The sequence below is a fragment of the Diabrotica virgifera genome, chromosome 5 (genome assembly GCF_917563875.1).
Source record: "Diabrotica virgifera virgifera chromosome 5, PGI_DIABVI_V3a".
Classification (NCBI taxonomy): domain Eukaryota; kingdom Metazoa; phylum Arthropoda; class Insecta; order Coleoptera; family Chrysomelidae; genus Diabrotica; species Diabrotica virgifera.
In genome coordinates this window covers 91523375-91546991 of record NC_065447.1, presented here as the reverse complement: position 1 = coordinate 91546991, position 23617 = coordinate 91523375, and the positions used below count along the sequence as shown (strand labels likewise).

General features: G+C 30.9%; 1 protein-coding gene across 1 annotated transcript in view; it reads right to left on the bottom strand.

The window, feature by feature from the left end:
- LOC114339971 (uncharacterized) overlaps positions 1-23617 on the bottom strand; it is a 1137809-nt gene that overhangs the window by 1023584 nt on the left and 90608 nt on the right. The window contains exon 2 of the mRNA XM_050651968.1: positions 7688-7732. The gene's annotated coding sequence lies outside the window, so the exon portion shown is untranslated. The remainder of the gene's footprint in view (positions 1-7687; positions 7733-23617) is intronic.

Here is a 23617-nt window from a genome sequence, read left to right as displayed (position 1 = left end):
TTTGAAAATAATTACAACTGGACACGTTAGCGGTCCTCTAAACGTTTTGTCCAGAATTTTGGACATTGGGACATAGTTAGCCAAATATGTTACCATACTCACATTTTTAAGTTTAGTTACAGATAGTAAAAGGATATTAATGGAAAGTGCGTTGGAGGCTATTTTGACAGATAACCATTTTTCGTCAGTAAAGATAGCGATAATGATCAAAGGAAATGGAATTAGAGGAATTTAAGTTGTATGTTGAAAGGTCACTAGCTCTAGGTGGTAAGCCTGTAAGTTGAAGACAAGCTAGTGCGTCTATTTCAAGAAAACTGGAGACATCTGAAGATGAAGTGGCATAATTCCTGTAAAAAATCTACAGTTTTCCAGTTACCGCCTATAGATGTAAGAAAAACCAGTAATGACCATTTTCTAATATGCTCTGTCAGCAATAAAACTTCTTATCGCGTTGCCTAAACCTCTTGAATGCACTAAGAAGACGAGATTCTTTTGTACAAAATTCAAAATGTATATGTGTATTTCTCCTGATCCAGAATGTTTTTTCAGTTTCATACCTAAATTATATGAAAGCTAAGTCCTGTCATATTATGCCTGTCAAATAATTTTTTTATAGTTTTTATAGATTTTCGTTTATTGTTTTCACAAATGAGGAGAAAAATAGAAAATATTTTTAAAATAATAGAAACTTTTTTCTTGGGGCTGAAGAGGATTTGTTTCCGTGAATGGGCGATTTTGGAAATAGGTCCCGAAACGCGTCGATTTTCACTTTTAAATTATGATTTTTTGGCAAATATTATACTAGTGACATCATCAATCTGGCAATGATGACGTAATCATTTTTTAATAGGAATTAAGGACGTGTGCTAACTCATTTGAAAGGACATTCAATTCTCTATTCAGTAATGTAAATAATAACACAATTATGCATACAAGGTGTCCAAAATTTTTTTAAGCTAATTGAGACAAAAAGAACATAATATAATTTATTTAATTCAAAACACATTTTACTGCTGTCAGAAAAGTTGGAAAAATATTTATTTGACAAACAAAAAGTATTGCTTTTCACTTAAATTCAATGTTAAAACTACCAACCACCTGCATCTTGGCATGGTGAACATCTAATTTAAACAAAAACCAAAATTTATTTATTAAATAAACATTTTTTCTGTTTTCTGGTAGCAATAAAACGTATTTTGAATAAAATAGATTACATAAGTTCCTTTTTTTGTGTCAATTAATTTAATTACAAAAGCTGTATTTATTTTTGACACCTTGTATAAATATTTATGTTAATGTTTATGTTAATCTCTATTACTATATAGAGATTTGAATTACCTTTCCAATGAGTTTCCAAAGAGAGACATGACCCCTATTCCTATTTAAAAAATCATCGATTACGTTATCACGCCTAGATGGATGACGTCACTGGTATGACATATAATGCCAAAAAATGTAATATAAAAATAAAATCGACCTGTTTCGGAATTTATTTCCAAAATCGCCCATTCATGAAAACTTTCAACTTACCACACTCACGCTCACTGTATATAAATTAGGGCTAATGGGACAATATTGAAAATTGCAGTGAAAACATTTTAAAATATCAAGTCAATATTTCTAGTGGTGGCAAGTGAGCCCAGATGAAGAAAATTAGTAATTAACAACTAAATAAATGAACACGTCTCGAGATTTAAGTATCTCACATTTGGTACGTGAATCTTAAACTGCACCTGCAGTGAAACCTAATAGAAAAACGTAATATTAGAGAAACAAAACAAGATAAAACAAATAAAAAATAGTAATATTGTCAAACATAAAATAAGATAAACAAATATAAAAAGACCGATGCCATTTTTTTACTTCTTTAAAGCTGATGAATGTATTACAACTGATATACCTATTCCTCCTTCTCATTCTATTATGCTGCCCCTATATGCTGCGATGAACGGCCTCAAGTAGGAATTTTCCCACCCGAATCTTCATTTGGTCTGCCCATCTTTTGGAGATTTTTCTCTTGGTGTTCGGCCTTCTACCTTTTCTTTTACTATCAGATTTATCTATCTATACTATCTTCTAGAATTGACAGGTTGGTTATGTGGTTTCTCCAGGATATGCGTAGAATTCAATTATAGGCCCACACTTCAAATATTTCTATCTTCTTCTTCTTCTTCTTTTTATATAAACTCTGTCTGTTTTTCAATGTGTCTCCAGAAAGTTGTCATTCCATCTTTTTCGTGGTCTTCCCACTGATCGTCTTCCTATTGGGGAACCGTCTCTCGCCGTCCCTACTACTCTATTTGCTGTCATTCGGCTTATGTGGTCGTTCCATTCTACTTTTCTGCTTTTCACCCAGTTAATAATGTTGTCCACCATGCATCTCCTTCGTATATCTGCACTTCTAGCTCTATCCCACAGCGTCTTACCATCGATTTTTCGCAATGTTTTCATCTCTGCTGTTTCTAGCATTCTTTTTGTCCTTTCTGTATCAGGTCGTATTTCTGCCGCATATGTCATAATTGGTCTGATGACTGTTTTGTAAATTCTGCCTTTCACTTCTTTTCCGATGTTTTTATTTCTCCATATTGTTTCATTCAGGCAACCTGCGGCTCTGTTTGCTTTATTCACCTGATCTTCCACTTCTGTTTCGAGCTTTCCCTAGCTGCATAGTGTGATGCCTAGATATTTAAACTCAACGACTTGTTCTATTATTTGACCCTCCAGCTCTAATTTACACCTTATTAGATCTGCTGTTATAACCATGCATTTAGTCTTTTTTGGGGAAATTAACATGTTAAATTTTCTAGCGGTTATATTAAATTCGTGCAGCATACCTTGTAAGAGAGATTAGTATTGCGTCGTCTGCATAGCAGATTATTTTGAGTTGTTTTTCTCCCATTTGGTATCCTTTTTTTGTTCTTACTTTTTTTATTATTTCGTCCATGATCAAGTTGAACAACAGAGGACTCAGGGAATCTCCCTGTCTTATCCCATTGCCAGCTTCAATTGGGTCAGTGAGTTCTTCATCTACTTTTATTTTATTGTGTTGTTCTGGTAGATATTTTCGATCGTTTTAATTATTCCTAGAGGAATTAAGAGGAATTTAATTATTCCTTTAATTAAGAGAGGTACATCTTGCTTGTATAAATTTTTTGAGAGTTTATGTTTCAGCTTTGAATGTAGCTATGGGAAAATAAAAGCATTGACCAACCTGAGTTTAGTGTTCCTTGATATTGTTCAGTCTATTTTTTAAATAATTTAGTTATTGCAATTCGGGCAAATGTTGGTCTACGCTTGATATCTGAGGAGCTACCTACTGATATCATGGACTACGAGTATATGAGTCTGTCTTCTATACAATATTTTTGTCGTTCCAGTGTTGATCTAAATTTCTAATTTACTCTGGGCTAATTAGCAAAATTCATGGAAAATTATTTACCAGCAATTTTATTGCTGGAATCGAATTATAAGATCCTCCATATTAATAATATAGGTATGCAAAGTCCGCAGAGAGTGTGCTACTCTTTTTGTAAACAAAATGGCGCCGACACATCGTATTTTTTTCAATTATTGCTCTATAACTCCGAAGATTATAACTTTACAACAAAAAGACCCAAATTAAAATTCACCGCAATTAAATTCTGCATAGAGATAAGTTTTTCACGATTTGCTCCGACGAAAATTTTCCTCGGAAAATGCGGGTTTTCCTAACAAAAACTCTAATTTTCAAATAAAGTTTTAGGTAAGTAATTATTAATCAATAATTAAATAACTTAGTGACATCAAAGCATTCTTGGTATAGATTGTAATTCCAGAAGCCGGTGAAAATTAAACGAATATTTTAGCAACAATTCAATTGTAAATTAACAATTTATGATCGCAATAAAAACCAAAATAATCACGACACATTGATCAAACTTATAAAGATTATAAAGATGAGATGCTTATTTAATATTTTATCGACAAAATATAAATTTTCCTTTTTTTTGCATAATCTTTAAATTTTGAAAAAAAATAGTTATAATACTCTGGCCTAATTAGTAAAGTACAAGGAAAGGTTATTTACCAGCAATTTTATTGCTAGAATCGAATTATAAGATCCTATATATTATTCATATAGGTATGCAAAGTCCGCAGATAGTGTGCTACTTTTTTTATAAACAAAATGGCGCCGACAAATCGTATTTTTTTCAATTATTGCTCTATAACTCCGAAGGTTTTAACTTTACACCAAAAACACTCAAACAAAAATTCACCCTAATTTAATTCTGCATAGATGCGTGTTTTGCCCGATTTGCTCCGACGAAAATTTTCCTCGAAAAATGTGGGTTTTCCCAACAAAATCTCGAGTTTTCAAATAATTTTTTTGGGCCAGTAATTATTTATTAATAGTTATATAGCTTAGTGAAATAAAAGCTTTCTTGGTATAGACTATAAATCCAGAAGCAGGTGAAAATGAAACTAATATTTTAGCAACAATTCAATTGTAAATTAACAATTTACAGTCGCAATAACAACCAAAATAATCATGAGATATTGATCAAACTTAGAAAGATTATAAAGGTGTGATGCCTATTTAATATTTTGTCGACAAAATATAAATTTTCCATTTTTTGGCATAATCTTTAAATGTTTAAAAAAATTGTTTTAAACAAATTAACATTTCTCAGAAATTGTTTATTATATTCTAATTTTAAAAAATACTTAAAATGCGTATTTCATAGGTCTTGAAAATGAATGCTTTAAAAAAATTTCCAACCATTTGCAAAAAAGTTATGAAACAGCAAAATAAATATACGATTTCTCCGTTGTTTATAATTTGTTTTAATTGTTTCAAAGCTTAAAAGTGAGTCTATGGTACAATCTAGTTACTCACAAAGAATTTTAAAAATTAGTGCAATGGTTATATTTTAATCAAAGATTAAAAATACTTTTTTTTGTAATTTTTAGCGCTAAAGTAGGCCTGATACAGAGTCGGAGCTAAAATGTTCACGCGAAGCGACTGACACGTAGCATACATTATTTATTAAAAGTGTACATCGCGCGGCCGCCGGTCGTCGCTCCGAGTGAAAATTTTAGTTACAGTCCTGTATTATTCTACTTTCGCGCGTGTAAGTTACAAAAAAATATATTGTTAATCTTTAATTAAAATATAACCATTAAACTTATAATCGATATTTTTTTGTAATTAATTAGCTTGTACTTTAAACTCACTTCTACGCTTTGAAAGAATTTAAAAAAATATATAAACACCGTAGTAATCGTATGTTAATTTTGCTGTTTCATAACTTTTTTGCGAATGGTTGCAAAAAAGTTTTAAAGCATTCATTTTCAATATATTTGAAATGCACATTTTAGCTGTTTTTAAAATTATAATATAATAAAAATTTTCTGAGAAACGCTAACTTGTTTATAACTATTTTTTAAAACATTTAAAGATTATGCAAAAAAAATAAAAATTTATATTTTGTCGAGAAAATGTTAAATAGGCATCTCATCTTTATAATATTTCAAAGTTTGATCAGTGTATCATAATTATTTTGGTTATTATTGCGACCGTAAATTATTAATTAACAATTGAATTGTTGCTAAAATATTCATTCAATTTTCACCAGCTTCTGGAACTATAATCTAAACCAAGAAGGCTTTTAAGTCACCAAATTATTTAATTATTGGTTGATAATTACTTATCTAAAACTTTATTTGTATATTAAAAATTTTGTTGGGAAAACCCGCATTTTGCAAAGAAAATTTTCGTCGGAGTAGATCAAGAGAAACACGTCTCTATGCAGAATTTAATCACGGTGAATTTTTATTTAAGTGTTTTTGTTGGAAAGTCAAAACCTTCGGAGTTATAGAGCAATAATTGAAAAAAACACGATTTTCCTGCGCCATTTTGTTTATAAAAAAAGTAGCACACTATCTGAGGACTTTGCATACCTATATTATTAATATATAGGATCTTATAATTCGATTCCAGCAATAAAATTGCTGGTAAATAACTTTTCCCAAAAATGGCCTATTCTCCGGTAATCAGCCCAGACTAATTCTTTGCTTATCCGACTTAGCCGTTTAATGACGGTAGTCATTTCGACTTTGCTTGCCGTTACGTTTAGTGTGTCATCTGCGTATCGCAGATGCAAAGACTTTCTACAAAGTTTATTAGATACAAAAAAAAAAGAATTTAACGATTGTAGAAATAAAATGTAAAATTTTAATGTCATACTATATTCATATTCTATTGTATTCTTTTAAAGTGCATATATGCAAAGACCATAGATGCAAAGACTTTCTACAAAGTTTATTAGATACAAAAAAAAAAGAATTTAACGATTGTAGAAATAAAATGTTGTAAAATTTTAATGTCATACTATATTCATATTCTATTGTATTCTTTTAAAGTCACTTAATTACTTGAAGAATTGTTGTTTATTGCGATAGTGTTCATGTAAAAGATTAAAAGTGTAAAGACATAATTTTAGAATTATTATCCATAGGTGACGATGTTACTGTTATTTGATTATATTTGATTGATATTTCGTAAATTTACATTTTTTTGCCAGTGACAATTTAGAAATACTGTGACATCAGAATATAAAATTTATTACGAATTTTGTCACGCTGAACTTTTTATCGATGAATTGTGAAATTTTGAAGACTTGCATTCAACGCCTGCAGAACATAGTGCATAAATATTGGAAAAATCCCATCAACTGTAATAAAAAAGATTATCTTTTATTATAACGAGAATTCCATGAATAATATTTGTAGATTTTGAATTTCTATATTTTTTACGTATTAATAGCACTTCCTTTTTATAACGTTTCAGAAACTAATATAAGACAATTTATAATAAAACTAATACAAACATTGACAGATATAATACGCATAAATAAAAAAATTAAGCCAATAATTAATATTTGCCAATATATTTTTTGTGGGCCAAAGATGGGCTTAAATAATAAAAAAATATATTGGCAAATAATATTTGCCAATATATTTTTGTGGACCAAAGATGGGCTTAAATTCAACAAACCCCATATTTTATATTATTATCCACAAATAATACCTATATTATAATATCTATAAATAATTATTAGATATGTACTAAAATTACCGCACATATCTTGTTATAACCAACCCATGTATACCATGCTGAAAAAATTGTTGTGGAAGTTGCTAGAATAATTTTTTACGTCATTTTGTAATTCTTCGTCCGGTTTCAAACAATTCCCCTTGAAAGCCTTTTTCAGCGGACCAAAAATTTAAATACAGGATAATGACAACACGTGAGAGGAATATCAGAAAAAAAATAGTTGCCTTCCAAAAATTGCTATCAATATTATTGTCGAAAAATATGTGGAAGATGTTGGAAGAACACTTTATACGTCCATTGTGTATCCATATGTATTTAAGTGTCCTAAGTTTTCTCAATTAACGTAAATAAATTTTACAATGAGTGCAATAAGTTACGGGATAGAAACGATACTTCCCAAAAAATAGTCGATACGATAAAAAAAAAACGGACATTTTTTTGATTTTATTCTATCGACATTTTGTCTTAGCTTATCTGCAGCAATTGTAGCATATTTATTATGACCTTGGTAGTAAAATATATCAATCAACTTTACTTTATTATAGATTCTATTAGTTTGTAAAATTATAACATATTTTTGTAAACACTTACCAGTTTTATTGCACTAAGTATTTCTAGAATGGATCACTGTACTATCTAAAACAAAACAAAAATATTGGCCATAAATCTTTTCAGTTTTATTTAGAGTTAGAAATAATTTAGGAATTAAAAAGGTTTTGCAATTGTTTTTTTGAGGCATATCGAAGTTATATTGATAAGGGATTAAGCCACACTGGATTGTAATAACAATTACAGGCTATAATAATAATTGCTGTTTGGCGTTTTGACTTTTACTCCAGAACTCGTTTTCAAAAAATATTGTTTTCAAAAAGAGTAGGCTGTGGTCACTAAACAATTTTGGTTACAATCGCTATTTTAGAATTATATTTTTGAAAACGATTTCCAGAGTGATATGAATTGATCCCCGTGATATTAATCACATCAGAAAAGATATCTAAGAGTTGGTTTTAGTTGACTATAAGCTTTAAACATTAAGATAATACACAGTATCTACATCCTGTTTTTATTTTTTTTACTCTCATACTAATATATCAATTATGATTTCATTACCTGTATCATATTGAGCTTCTATATGAAACAGATTTTCAATGTGATACAGATTTTTAACCAACAGAATCGCGAGATGACATTCGAGATGAAGGTGCCACATGCGCAGTGACCAATGTTGAGTTAAATGCATACTCTTTGAGAGTTCAGAATATGTAAACAAACTGACTAATTTAAAAATTATATATTTTTAAGGAAATATCTGAAATTTTAATAATTAAAATATTGAAAATATAAATCTATCAACAAAATAATTAATTTAACCATAGAACTATTTAAATTGTTTGCGTTACAAAATTAATAAATTTAAATATATATTTTTTTCGTGAATTATTATAGAAAAAATCATGTCGGTATACAGGTTGCATTTAATTTATCATTAAGCCGCTACGCGGCTCGTTTCGTATGTGTCATACTCGCATCATAAGGACCATCATTAAATGCTCGTTGCATAATACATCATAATTTTATGCTATTGTGTTAAAATTGTATTAAACTAACCTATTTATGGTTTTCTTTTAGATATTGTTTAACTTATTTATCCTTCCGTCTTGTCAAAAAATGTATCAAACCAAAATCTGAAATATTATTTACACAAATGTTAAATTTTGGAAATGTTATTTTTAAGCAGAACTGAACATTATTATGCAATAAAACCAAAATGTGCAAGTTCCCTATTTTCATGATTTCTTCTATTCAGTGTCCAATCTTCATCAATGACCCATTTATAATATTTCGATATCCATCTAATGAATACATTCAAATAGTAATAAACAACTTGCCTATGCAGAAGAACGTAGTGTATATAAATACAATATAAATACATATACAGAGAGAGTCTGTAAAGTGGAATAAATTCAATATCTCAAATACTAATTGTTTTTTTGGAAAATGCTCAGACCCGTCGATTAGTATTTCAAATTGTCCTTTTTGACATTCAATAAAAATGTATACAGGGTGTCCCAATTTAGAGATATGACGTCATCGTCGATTTTCTTAAATGGCAACATGGTCATTTTGATAGCTAATTTGATAGGGTTTGTAAAGTTATACATAACTGCAAAATATCAAATTTTTATTCTCTACCATTTACAAGATAATAGAAAATAACAAAGTTATATCTGTAATTTGGAATATATTCAATAATTAAAATACTAACAGTTTTTTTTGAAAAATGCTCAGACCCGTCGATTAGTATATCAAATTGTCATTTTTGACATATAATAATAATGTATACAGGGTGTCCCAATTTAGAGATATGACGTCATCGTTGATTTTCTTAAATGGCAACACTATCATTTTGATAGCTATTTTGATAGCGTGTGTAAAGTTATACACATCTGAAAAATTTCAAAATTTTATTCCCTACCATTTACAAGATAATAAAAAATAACAAAGTTATGAAGAACAAGAAGTAATCAAATAATAATTGAATTTATTTATTTCAATTAAGCAAATGCTCATAACGTTGCCCATTGACAATTTGACAATAATTGAGGGCAACATTATGAGTTTTTGCTTAATGTATTGAAATAATTAAATTCAATTATTAGTTGATTACTTCTTTTTCATAACTTTGTTATTTTTTATTATCATCTAAATGGTAGAGAATACAAATTTGAAATTTTGCAGTTGTGTATAACTTTACACACCCTATCAAAATAGCTATCAAAATGACAGTGTTGCCATTTAAGAAAATCAACGATGACGTCATATCTCTAAATTGGGACACCCTGTATACATTATTATTATATGTCAAAAAGGACAATTTGATATACTAATCGACGGGTCTGAGCATTTTTCAAAAAAACAGTATTTTAATTATTGAATATATTCCAAATTACAGATATAACTTTGTTATTTTCTATTATCTTGTAAATGGTAAAGAATAAAAATTTGATATTTTGCAGTTATGTATAACTTTACAAACCCTATCAAATTAGCTATCAAAATGACAGTGTTGCCATTTAAGAAAATCGACGATGACGTCATATCTCTAAATTGGGACACCCTGTATACATTATTATTGAATGTCAAAAAGGACAATTTGAAATACTAATCGACGGGTCTGAGCATTTTCCAAAAAAACAATTAGTATTTGAGATATTGAATTTATTCCACTTTACAGACTCTCTCTGTATAGAAATTTTTAATTATTTATTAAATCCCACTTTTTATTAAAATATTTTTAATTTTAATTCAAAATAATCTTAAAATTTAAATTGAATTTAAACCTTGATGAAACATTCATATGTGGAAAAATAAAAGTATAATTAAACCAGTCCTCTGAATTCTACTGTCAAAACGTTTTATCTAAAGATTTGAATAAAATATTAGTCGTATAAAATCAAAGTAAGAACTCACGAACATTTCTATAACAAATTTAAAGAGGTTAAAAGCACAAAAGTTTGGAATTTTAAATGGGAATTACTTTGAAAACTTAGATAAATCTATTTACGTTACCCAAAACATTCAACAAAGACTTTAAACTTCTGAAATTTTGCTTTCAATAGTTAAACTTCACCGGAAATAGCATAAATGATGACTTGCTTGTGTTCTTAGTAGGATTTAAAGTTGTTTAAAAAAAACATTAGGAATGGGCTCAAATAAAAGTTTTGTAGATTACAAACAAAGTTTTCTGAATGCTTTTTGTAAATGCTGCTTCGGACATGTCTTATTTATTGATCTTTTATTGTTTACTTCCGATAAGTGATATCTGAGATAAGCAATATAGAATAAAGCGATATTATAAAAGAATTTATGTATCTACATAATATCATCATTCTCTTTGCCTTATCCCTATGCGGGGTCGGCTTCCCTAATTGCATTTCTCCACACAATTCTGTCTTGGGTCATATCAATGTTAATCCCCTTTACCAACATGTCCTGCCTTATCGCCTCCCCCCAGGTCTTCTTTGATCTTCCTCTCCTACTCCTTCCAGGAATCTGCACTTCAGCTATTCTTCGTATTGGGTGATTAACGTCTCGACGTTGAACATGACCGAACCATCTTAACCTATGCTCTCTCATTTTGGCATCAATTGGTGCCACACCTAGACTTCCCCTAATATACTCATTTCTAATTTTATCCTTCTTTGTCACTCCACTCATCCATCTAAGCATTCTCATTTCCGCCACATGCATTCGTTGTTCCTCTTTCTTTTTCACTGCCCAACATTCAGTTCCGTACATCATAGCCGGTCTTATGGCTGTTTTATAGAATTTTCCCTTCAGCTTCATTGGAATTTTTCTGTCACACAACACACCACTCGCTTCTTTCCACTTCATCCATCCAGCCCTAATTCTACTGCATGCATCTCCATCTATTTCTCCATTACTCTGTAATACCGATCCTAGGTACTTAAAACTATTGCTTTTTACAATCATTTCACCATCCAAAGATACCATTTTATTTGTAGTAGCTCCATCTTTAAATGAACATTCCAAATACTCTGTTTTTGTCCTACTAAGTTTTAAACCTTTTTCCTCCAGAGCTTGTCTCCACTGTTCCAGTTTTTGTTCTAAGTCTCTTTCACTATTTCCTACTAACACGACATCATCAGCATACATTAAGCACCATGGAATGTTACCCTGTAGTTTCGCTGTTATCTGGTCCAAAACTAATGAGAATAAATACGGACTAAGCACAGAGACTTGGTGCAATCCTACTTTCACATGAAATTTATCAGTCTCTCCCACACCTGTCCTAACACTAGTCGTTACTCCCTCATACATATCCCTCACAATCTTTACATATTCACCAGGGACTCCTTTCTTATTGAGTGCCCACCACAGAATCTCTCGAGGAACTCTATCATATGCTTTGTCAAGATCAATGAATACCATATGAGCGTTTGTTTCTTTACTCCTGTATTTTTCCATCAACTGCCTTATAATGAAAATTGCATCTGTTGTTGATCTACCCTGCATAAAGCCAAATTGATTCTCGGATATTTCGGTCTCTTCACGTATCCGTCTGTCAATTACTCTTTCCCATATTTTCATGGTGTGGCTAAGCAGTTTTATAGCCCTGTAGTTTGTACATTGTTGTATATCTCCCTTGTTTTTGTAAACAGGTACCAGTATACTGCTTCTCCATTCGTCTGGCATTTGTCCGACTTCCATAATTCTATTAAATAGACCTGCTAGCCACCTTGTTCCTGTCTCTCCCAATGCTCTCCATACTTCCCCAGGAATATCATCTGGTCCTACCGCTTTTCCTTTCTTTATTTTTTGAAGCGCTTGAGCCACTTCCTCGTTGGTTATTTTGGTGACCATTGCTGCTACTGTCTCCGTTGACTCTACAGGCTGTCTGTCAAATTCTTCATTTAATAAGCTGTCAAAGTACTTTCTCCATCTCTTTTTGACTTCCCTTTCGTGAACTAGTATTTTATTATTTTCATCTCGGATACATCTAATCTGATTAAAATCTTTTGCTTTCCTTGCTCTCTGTTTGGCTATTTTATATATCTTCGTTTCGCCTTCCCTGGTATCAAGTTGATCATATAGGTTTGAATACGCTTCTGCTTTGGCTTTTGCTACTGCTACTTTCGCTTCCTTTTTCGCCACCATATAGTTTTGAAGATCTGTGTTGGATCTGGTTTCTTGCCACTTTTTATATAATTTTCTCTTCTCTTTTATTTTTCCTTGTACTTCGTTTGACCACCACCAAGTCTCTTTATCCTCAAACTTTTTTCCTGACGTTTTCCCAAGTATTTCAATAGCAGTCTCTCTAATACTACTGGCCATTTTTCTCCAAATTGTATTAGGGCTTCCTTTCATGTTCCAACATATTTCTTCTACTATTCTTCTCCTGAATAGACCTTCTTTCTCATCTTTCAGCAGCCACCATTTGATTTTTTGTGGTCCTCTCCGATATTTTTGTTTAGTTTCGCTTTTTACTTCGATGTCCAGAACAAGCAGCTTATGTTGTTGGCTTACTGTCTCACTCACTATTACCTTGCAGTCCTTGCATTCACGTATGTCTTCTTTCCTTATCATGAAGTAGTCTATTTGGGATTGATGTTGTCCACTTTTGTAGGTAATAAGTTGAGTTTCTCTCTTTTTAAATAATGTGTTAACAATCGCCATATCCAATGCTGTTGCTAATTCAAGCATGTCATCTCCAGCTTCATTTCTAGTTCCAAAGCCTAATCCCCCATGTATTGTTTCATATCCTGTCTTGGTTTGGCCCACATGTGCATTGAAATCACCTCCTATTATAACTTTCTCCTCTGCTGGAATATCACTCAGTACGTCTCCTAATTGATCAGAGAAAGCTCTTCTTTCATTCTCACCCAGACCTGTTTGGGGAGCATACACACAAACAACATTTAATACCTCTTTATCAATTACGAATTTCACTGACATCATTCTATCACTCGTTCTTACAACTTCTACTACGTTACCTTTCATTTCACTATCAGCAATTATACCAACTCCATTTCTAGTGTTACTACTCCCTACATACCACAATTTGTATCCTTCACCTAGTTCTTTCGCCCTTTGTCCTTTCCACCTAGTTTCTTGAATACAAGCAATTTGAACTCTTCTTCGTTTGAGCGCATCCACTAACTCCAGACTCTTACCTGTAAGACTACCAAGATTCCAAGACCCTATCCTGATTTTTCTAACCTGCAATGGTGTTCCCCCTGAGATAGTCCTCACCCGGAGATCCGAACGGAGGCTCATTTTACTTCCGGAACATTTTACCTCAGGAGATGCCATCATTTCAGTATAAGTTTTTACTGCGTTTGGAGAAGGTCTTTTCATTATTATGGCCTGAAAAGATTTTTGGATATTTGATGCCTGAATGCCTTTTCTATCAGCACCATACCCTGCCCTGCACGTTTAGCCAATACACCACCAATGCAACCAAAGTGCAGTATTACCCCACACCCGCCTGCATTTTTCTGTATAGGCCAGGATCCCTACTGTAAGGACTGCCCTATAAGCCAATGTATTGTTGCCCGTATCCCGCCGCTAGGAGGCACGTACTTTGGTTATTTCGGGATACTATGTATCTACATAATAATAGTATATTATTCAACGAGCATATAATGATTACATGCGAGTAGAATACTATACTTTTTCTACGACCTTTTTTAATTTAATTTGTAAAAATATAAATATCAACTACTCGAGATTAAAATTATAATTAACAAATATACCTACATAAATGCTGTATAAAAATCGCACGTGGCTGAATAATTGGTTGCCTACTATTATCAAATTCTGTATTATGTATTTTAAGAATACAACAAGAAGTAGTCAATTCAAGTTCTATTCGTTTCCGAAAAGTTAAAAACCCCAATTTGTACCTAGCGTCAATGTTTCTAGTAAATAGGAAATGACTATTATTGTAGACGTATTTCATAAAGTTATAATCTACATTTATATTCAACTATATAATATAATAATATTACTATATATAATATATTATATATAATACATTTAACACAATATAAATTTATAAAATAAAATTTTGTGTCACTTAAAATAATAAACGTAATTTTTTTTTTAGTAAACAACATACAAACGTAAAAAATATACTAGGGGAGTGCATATAGATTTTCACTTCGGAAAAAATCAAACAAGATAAAACTTTTTGTAATTTCATTAAGAAATGTTTAATAAATAACATATCAAAAAGTTCTACCCGAGAAGTGGGTGCTTCATTTTTTATTAAACAAATGAACTACGAAATTAGATGTTTTTTAAAATAACTCGGAAAATATAAATTTTAGAGAAAAACTAACTTGACCATTGAAAAATTCAGAAAACTTTACAAAAAAAATCTTATATAATCGATTTTCTGAAATTAAGTCTGTATCTTCTATAATTTTTTATTTATAACGCTAAAATCACCCTTCTCACAAATATTGGCGCACTGTAAACTAGCGTACGACGAAGTGCACGATTGAGTTATTTTAATGTAATTCTTTAATGGAACAAGTGAAATTTTACAAATTGAACATTAAAGAAGAATAATTAAGCTATCTTATGGTTATAATAGAAAGAAATACAAAGTATGGACATAAGTACGGTGTGGGCGGAAATTGAGCCTTAAATGAATTTTGTTTAAAAATTATTTAAAAATGTGTAACTAATACAATTTTTCTTATAAAACTCTAAATTTTGCACAACTTACTACTCAGGCATCTTACTAGATGATGCTTTATTAAAAAAAAATCTCAAAAATTTAATTCAAATGATATGACGTCTCAAAAAATGTAATTTTTGAAATCTTTGTAGTTTTATAGAATTACCATCACTTTAAGACGGTATTACTCATGTTTCAACAGATCTATTACAGTTTTATAAGTGCTTTTTGAAAGCTTAGGATGTAATCTTTAAAATGCACTGATTTATTTTACTTTAGAAATGAAATAAACTATTTCTTTGTGAGAAAATTTAAAAAGATAACAAAAAGGTAATACAAAAACCGAAAATTACCAGCTAAAGAAATGTTTATACAAAGTGAACAAAACTTTTTTCTGTAAAACTTACCTAAAGTACATTAATTAATAATAAGCTTCAACAATAATAAATGTTCAGCAAAAAAATTTTTTAGCTCTTATACAGTATGTCTGCGTAACTTGGAACCCATTGATAACTTTTTTATTATCAGTTTTACGGAAAAAAAGTTATTCTTTATAAAATACTCTGCATCACATTTAATCTAAGATGCAATCATAAAATATCAAATTTAATTAATTTTATATGAGGTATGTCAAAAAATAGAAATTTCACTCAAGAGTAAAGTACCTTTACATTTCACAATATCGAAAATTGTTATAAAGAAAAGTTGTTTGGAATTAAAAAAATTGTTTTAGTGTTTAATTACATCCTTCTAATTAAAATATTGTGAATAATAAAGGCACTTAACTCTCAAGAAAAGTTCATATTTTTTACATACCTCGTATAAAATTAAAAAAGTTTAATATCTGATGGTTGTATCTTAGATTTTAGACTTTAGAAAACATTTTATGAAAAATAACTTTTTTTCGTAAAAGTGATAATAAAATAGTTGTCATAATTGTAATAAAATGATGATGAGTATCCGTAATTTGAGAAAAAATTGAAAAAATTTTTTTCGATTAGAATGATGTAATTGTATATTTAAACATTGTTTTTTATTTCATACAACTTTTCATTATATAATTTTTTGATATTCTGGAATATAAAGGTAGGTACTTTACTCTTTAACGAAATTCATATTTTTGACGTAACTCGTATAAAATTGATAAAATTTGATATCTGATGGTTAAGTTTTAGATTTTTGACTATCCAGAGCACTTTATGAAGAAAAATTTTTTTCGTAAAATTGATAATAAAAAAGTTTTCCATGTGGTTCTTAGCTACGCATACATACTGTATAAAAGCTTCTGTATAAGAATTTTTAAATTGCAATGCCATATTCGGATTCAGCATAATCAAAAATAAAATAGAAACATATTTGATCAAAGTAAAATGATGAATTTAACGATATTTTTAAAATTATTTATACAAAAAAATTGTTATTGTTTAAACAATTAATAAACAATTAGCGGCCAAATCTGCGAGTAGAACTTTTTACTTTAGCAAGTATATAAACTAACAAAAAAAGTTTTAGAAAAATATAAGCTTGTTTGAATTTTTCCGAAACAATGCACGTTTTCGTTCTAACTGCACTCCTCTATACTGGCAAATAATTGTTACAGTTAAAATTCCCTTAAAATTTTTCGAAATAAATTTTTGATATAAATTACAATAACTATTGTTTAAGTAATTTCATTTATTAAAAGTGGCATTGGCCACTTGAACCTAACTTCAACCCGTGAGTAATGACCCGCGAGTAACTTCAGCCCATGAGTAATGAACTATTACTCACGGGCAAAGTAATGGGTGTTGTTATCTATTAAAAAATAGTGAATCATGAGCATGTTATTAAACGGTCGTAGAAAAAATTTGTTACCGAATAGAATACAATAGAAATATTATACTGAAAGCTTTATTGTCACTGAAAAAATTGCAATTTTATGGACAAAGCTTACATAGAGGTAGAAAATATCACAAATACAATTTACTGAAATTTGATAAATCGTCAATATTACAGAATAAAAAAAAATTAAGGTAAAACAAAAACAAAATATTGGAAAATTTAAAATAAATGGCACATTGTATTGAACATACTTCCAAAAGAATATAACTTTAATAACAAATATGTTTAAGCTGTTTAAGTATACGACACCCAAATATAGACAAAAATACTTTAGTTACTTGTACATAGAGTTAGAATTTGTTAGTTGTTCATTAAGAGTCTATTTTACTGAATACTATTATCTTCCAAATAGATACGATCTTGTCATTTTACGGAACTTTGGGGAAATATGTTGCAGATTTAAGTTATAAAGGGAGATAGTTGTATAGTTTTTTAGCGGAATATAATTTTTTTACTAACTTTATAGAACTTTACTTTTTAGAATTTTTTTACTAACGCAGTGGCCGTGATCGGTAAATAGATATCAATGGTTGAATTTCTGGTAAATCAAGTCATGGTTTATTAGGCCATGCTGGAAAGCCATGTAGGTGTTTACGAATTAAGATACAGTTTCTAAAATATATAAAGAAGGAAGTGTTAAAATTTCGTTATCTTTGAATTACTTTCTGCAATATAATGTTTTTCTGAGGCCAAACAGACATTATATCTTATTGCTCTTTTTTATAATTTAAAAATTACATCAGATTGGGTAATCCCTACTGTACTAAAACCTAAAAAAGATCATATATCACAGATGAGACCCGAACAAAGAAAAATATGTTATTTCAGAAGATTCTAAATGGATTTCCTTCGAAACAGATGTTTTCGTAGCAAGCTGGGGCGAGTTTCTTACTTAATAAATCAATATGATATGAAAGGACTATTTCAGATTACTCACTAAAATAATACCAAAAAAAATTACAGAATCAACGGTACTGATCTGGCTGTTATTACGAAACAAGGCTTGAAGAGCTCCTTTATGGGAGATTGCTACTGTCTTACCCACATTAAAAGTAACTAGAGTCATACTAGGTTTTTGCTGTAAGTAGATCAGAAGTTAGATATACATAGTTGCGTGAAGTGTTGCAATAGTTGAGCTACTGCAAGTAATACTGGTATGATCAACAAAAAGAAAATTTTACCATCAATTTATAAATTATTGATGTCATTTATAGACATAAAGAAACGCAGAAGACCTAATACTGAACCTTGTGGTACTCCACATATAATACTTTTGAGTCTATAGTCAGTATCATTTGCTCTAACCAGTTGTTTCCTATTATCCAAGTAAGATTGGAACTAATTCAAAGAAGTATGGTATTACTATGGTCATACTATACCTATTATGTTGATAATCAGTGGTGGTGAAATTGTACTTTCAAACTTAAGGTTTAATTTATTTTAATCAACTATGGCTAATCTCATATAAACACAATATTTAACTTAGACATGGCAAAACGAAAGAGTTTCAGATTGGTTCCAGTTCCAGTAGCTGCTTTATTTAACAAAAAATTTCCTTAATTACCAAAAATGACTTGATAAATGCTTCCTTTCTTATTATTAGAAGAATAATGACCAAGCATAGCCATTACTTAACGTTAACTTTAGGTTGATATCCGTGAAAAGTGCAATACAATGAGATTTCTTAAAAATGCACAGATTTAATATACTTCACTGGGTTTTGGCTAAGTTTAACAAACAACATCCTCCGATAATTAAAAAATAGTAGTGGAGCCCAAGCGGTGATTTTTGCAGTTACTCGAGTGCGTCAGAAAATCACATGGGAAGAAACCTTTTACCCTGTAAATGTACCCCTACCATATAAATTGGCTCTTAATACAGGGGAGTTCGTTAAGGAGGAACCGAACAAAAAATATCCTTTGAAAAACTCTAAATCGACAGATTAAGATAAGCTAAGTTAAGTAGAGCAAAGCATGGGAACACGATGTTGATGTTCACAACGTGTTCGTAGACTTCAAACAGGCGTACGACTCAGTCAAAAGGAACAAACTATACTATATATTGGCTGAATTAGCAATACAACATAAGCTAATAAGACTCATTAAAGCCACAATGGATGAAACTCAGGCATGTGTACGAATACAAAACCACAGGACAGACTTTTTCAACATTTCGCAGGTACTAAAGCAGGGAGATGGGCTGGCCCCCAACATTGTTTAACTTGGCACTGGAGTATGCGATTAGGCAAATGCAAACTGAACGAGGAAATCTACAGACCAACCGAACGGTTCAACTGGCCGCTTATGCTGATGATATTAATATTATGAGTAGAACATCAACACGAGCATAGGAAACATATGCAGAGTTAAAAACACAAACAAAAATGCTAGGTCTGGAAATTAACACAGAAAAAACAAAGATAATGACTCAGACGAGAAGAAATATAGTCCCAGAAAACATTATACCTGAAGATGACATTAAAACGGATGAAAAGTTTACATACCTGGGAGTAGAAATATATGCTGACGGATCAGAAGATGGAGAAACACGGAAGAGAATAACGCAGGCAAACATAGCCTATTTTGCCCTCTCCCATATATTTCGGTCTAAAAGTGTCCACCGAAATACAAAGATGAGAATCTATAAAACCTTAATTCGACCAATAACATGCTATGGCAGTGAAGCCTGCCAGGAAAGTACTTAGGAGAATACTAAGACCTGTGAGGGAAAACGGAGTCTTCAGAAGTCAATACAACAACGAGGTTTATCAACTTTATAAGGAAACGCCCCTGTCAGACTTCATTAGAATACAAAGATTGCAGTGGGCCGGACATGTGATAAGAATGGGAGAGGATAGGCTACCAAAAAGGGGAACTGAATGCTAGAATGCAAGGAAAGAGACCGGTTGGAAAGCCACGAAAGCGCTGGGAAGACACAGTAAACAGCGACGCACAAGCCCTTTTAGGAGTCCGTGTATGGAGAAGAGCAGCCACAGGCAGGCAAGAGTGAAGGCAAAAAATAAAGGAGGCCAAGGCTCAATTTGGGCTGTAGTGCCGTAGAAATAGAAGAAGAAGTTAAGTAGGTACACACAGAACAGTGTATATTTCAAAATTCTGACAATTTGAGCGGGGCGTAAGGAAATGGGCGAGTCACAAAGTTTCACAAAAAAGCGAATATTTCGCGAAATGAATGTCAGATCAAAAAACTAAAATACCTGTTCAATATCTTTCAAAAATCTATGGAACTATACCAAATACGATATCGAGTAACTTTAAAGTCTTAAATAGGAGCCCCCATTTTTTATTACAGATTTGGATGGGTTACGTAAAAATAATACACTTTTATTTGAGATATTTTTTCGAATTTTAGATAGATGGCGCTATAATCCGACAAAACGATTGTTGGAAAAAAATTAAATTAAAAAATGGAAAGTCCACACAAAAATAAAAAACTTAACTTTTTTTGGTTTTAGGACCTAATCTTCACAACCCAGTAGGTTCCCATAATGTTCGAGTAACTGCAAATTTAGCATATTAGCCTCCCCTACTATAATTATCGATAATTTATAAAGTGCGTTTCAATTATTTTAAACAAAATAGTTTAAAATGTCAAGGTTACTATAAAATGTTAAAAAATCGATTACACCATATAAAATTGCAAATAAAATATTATCATATTTTGTTAATAAAGTATTACGGTATGCTACGAAGAGTCTATGTATATACGAATATACTAAAAGTATATTTTGTTAAAAAAAATTTTTCAATTTTTGTCAATATGGTATTTTATTTACATAAATTACATTATTCAGCATTTACTGGATAATTATCATGATTTTAAAGTTTTTTAGAAATATTCTGCAAGGTTAAAATAACAATATGTTCTACACACGGAAATTATGCAAAGTCAGCCTATGGATATGGATAATAATTCATGAAATTCTACATATTAAACAAGGACAAGGAAAAATTGAGAAATGTTATAGTCGTTGGTGTCACGGCTACGCCTTCAACTATGTGGTACATCATTTTTTTGTAAGTTTGATGCGTTAAAGATATGCTCATTCACTAAAAAACCACAATCAACATTTAAAATGTACTGTGGAAATGATCATTTAGTTTTATTTCAGCAATAATTGCAACAATTAACGGTGTAAAAAGTTTTAGTTTAATTATAATTACCATTGCATGTACAAAATTTATATTTACCTATTTTACCAAAAAAGCCAACTCATTTTCAGTATTAACTAACTTAAAATACCAGGACTCTAAAAAATTAGGAGAAAAGCTAGAATTATCTTCACTCCTAAAGTAGAGAAAAAAGATATAAGACTTTCAAAATCTCTCAAATCTTTCAAAATAATGAAAAAAACTTTGGATAGTTATATCAGAGAAGGCGTTTAGATACAGAAGAATGGGCACTTCTTTAAGCATGCTCAAGAACCTTTTCTTCTTCTTCTTTGTGTGCCGTGCCTGTTTTCAAGCGTTGGCTATCCTCGTATTAAAAAGCTGATGAAATGTTTTTCAGTCGGCAGCTATATGAAACAATTACTCGACCGTTCGACCTGTCCATTGTCTAATGTTACGCAGCCAGGACAGTTGTTTTCTTCTAACACAGCGTTTTCCATCGATTTTGCCCCGAATGATTAACCAGAGTAAGCTATATTGAGGTCCTCTCATTATATGACCGAAGTATTGAACCCTTCTCATTTTTATGACGTTCATCAATTCTCGCTCCTTTTGCATGGTCTCTAGCACACTTTAGTTGGATTACGGGATTCTGCGCATGCAACGGTAACACCACAACTCAAAAAGGACCAGACGTGGTAATTTAATACTTTTTGGAAGTGTGGTCAGTGACAGACTTCGACTGCACAATAAAGAACGCCAGCTAATAAAGATTTCTCGTGCTAGTTCAATTCTGATCAAAATTTCCTCATCACTTCTGCATTCAATTCAGCTAACCAGATATTAAAAGTGTTCCATCCTTTCCAGGATTTTCACACCCTTTCTTAACAAACAAAAATTTAGCAATAGTAGGTATTAAAGCAATGCTTAGTATCTATTTACAGTCAAGTCTTGATCACCGGAGAGTGCCCAAATGACTGGAGTAAGCTTATTTTTCTTCACACATATAACAAAACGTTAGATTATAATAATTAGCAAGAGTAGCATTGTCACTGAATGTATTTTTTCGTAGCAACGAAAGGCATCTGACGTAATATACTTGACGACGGGACATTATCAGTAGTAATTGCACAAGAGCTCTAAAACTATTGAATTTTTCCCGAGTGACACTTTGACAGTTTTAATTTCACGAGCCAAAGGCGAGTGAAATGATGTCAAAGTGTCACGAGAGCAAAAATTATATATTAATTTTAGAGTTCGAGTGCAATTTGTTGCGATTATTTCATGAATAAAACTGTTCAAAACCAAAATTGTATTGTAATTTATTTATGTAAGTACAAATTAGTACAATTAAACACAAAGATTTTATAAATATTTGACGATTGAAAGTCATCACTTTTATAATTTTTAGTCATTAATGTCACTGAATGTATTTTTTCGTAGCAACGAAGGGCATCTGACATAATACACTTAACGACGGGCAATTATCAAAAATTATCGATTTAATTCAGATTTCTGTAGCTTTCTACTGGTCGGAATCTCCTATGAATGAAATAATCAGTAGTAATTGCACAAGAGCTCTAAAATTATTGAATTTTTCCCGAGTGACACTTTGACAGTTTTAATTTCACGAGCCGAAGGGGAGTGAAATTATGTCAAAGTGTCACGAGGGCAAAAATTCTATATTAATTTTAGAGATCGAGTGCAATTTGTTGCGATTATTTCATGAATAAAACTGTTAAAAACCAAAATTTTATTGTAATTTATGTATGTAAGTACAAATTAGTACAATTAAACACACAGTTGTTATAAATATTTTACGGTTGAAAGTCATCACTTTTATAATTTTTAAAACATTAATTGTCATTAATGTCACTGAATGTATTTTTTCGTAGCAACGAAGGGCATCTGACGTAATATATTTGACGACGGGAAATTATCAAAAATTATCGATTTAATTTAGATTTATGTAGCTTTCTATTGGTCAGAATCTCCTATGAATGAAATTATCAAAAATTATCGGGTATACGAGTAATATGTATCACAAGAGAGTGAGAATAAATTGAAAATAATGAGACAGTTTTTCAAAAATTTGTTGTCTGGCAATAGACACAAGAGCCCGCAGAGCTCGAGTGGCTATTGCCCAATGACAACAAAGTTGAGTAAAAATAAAGCATTATTTTCTTATTTATTCATACTGTCGTGTGATATTCGTAAGATTATTTTTTAATACGTATATTATGGATATTTTCTTAAATGACACAGTTGTCAAAAATAGGAAACTGGTTGCAATTAAACAGAAAC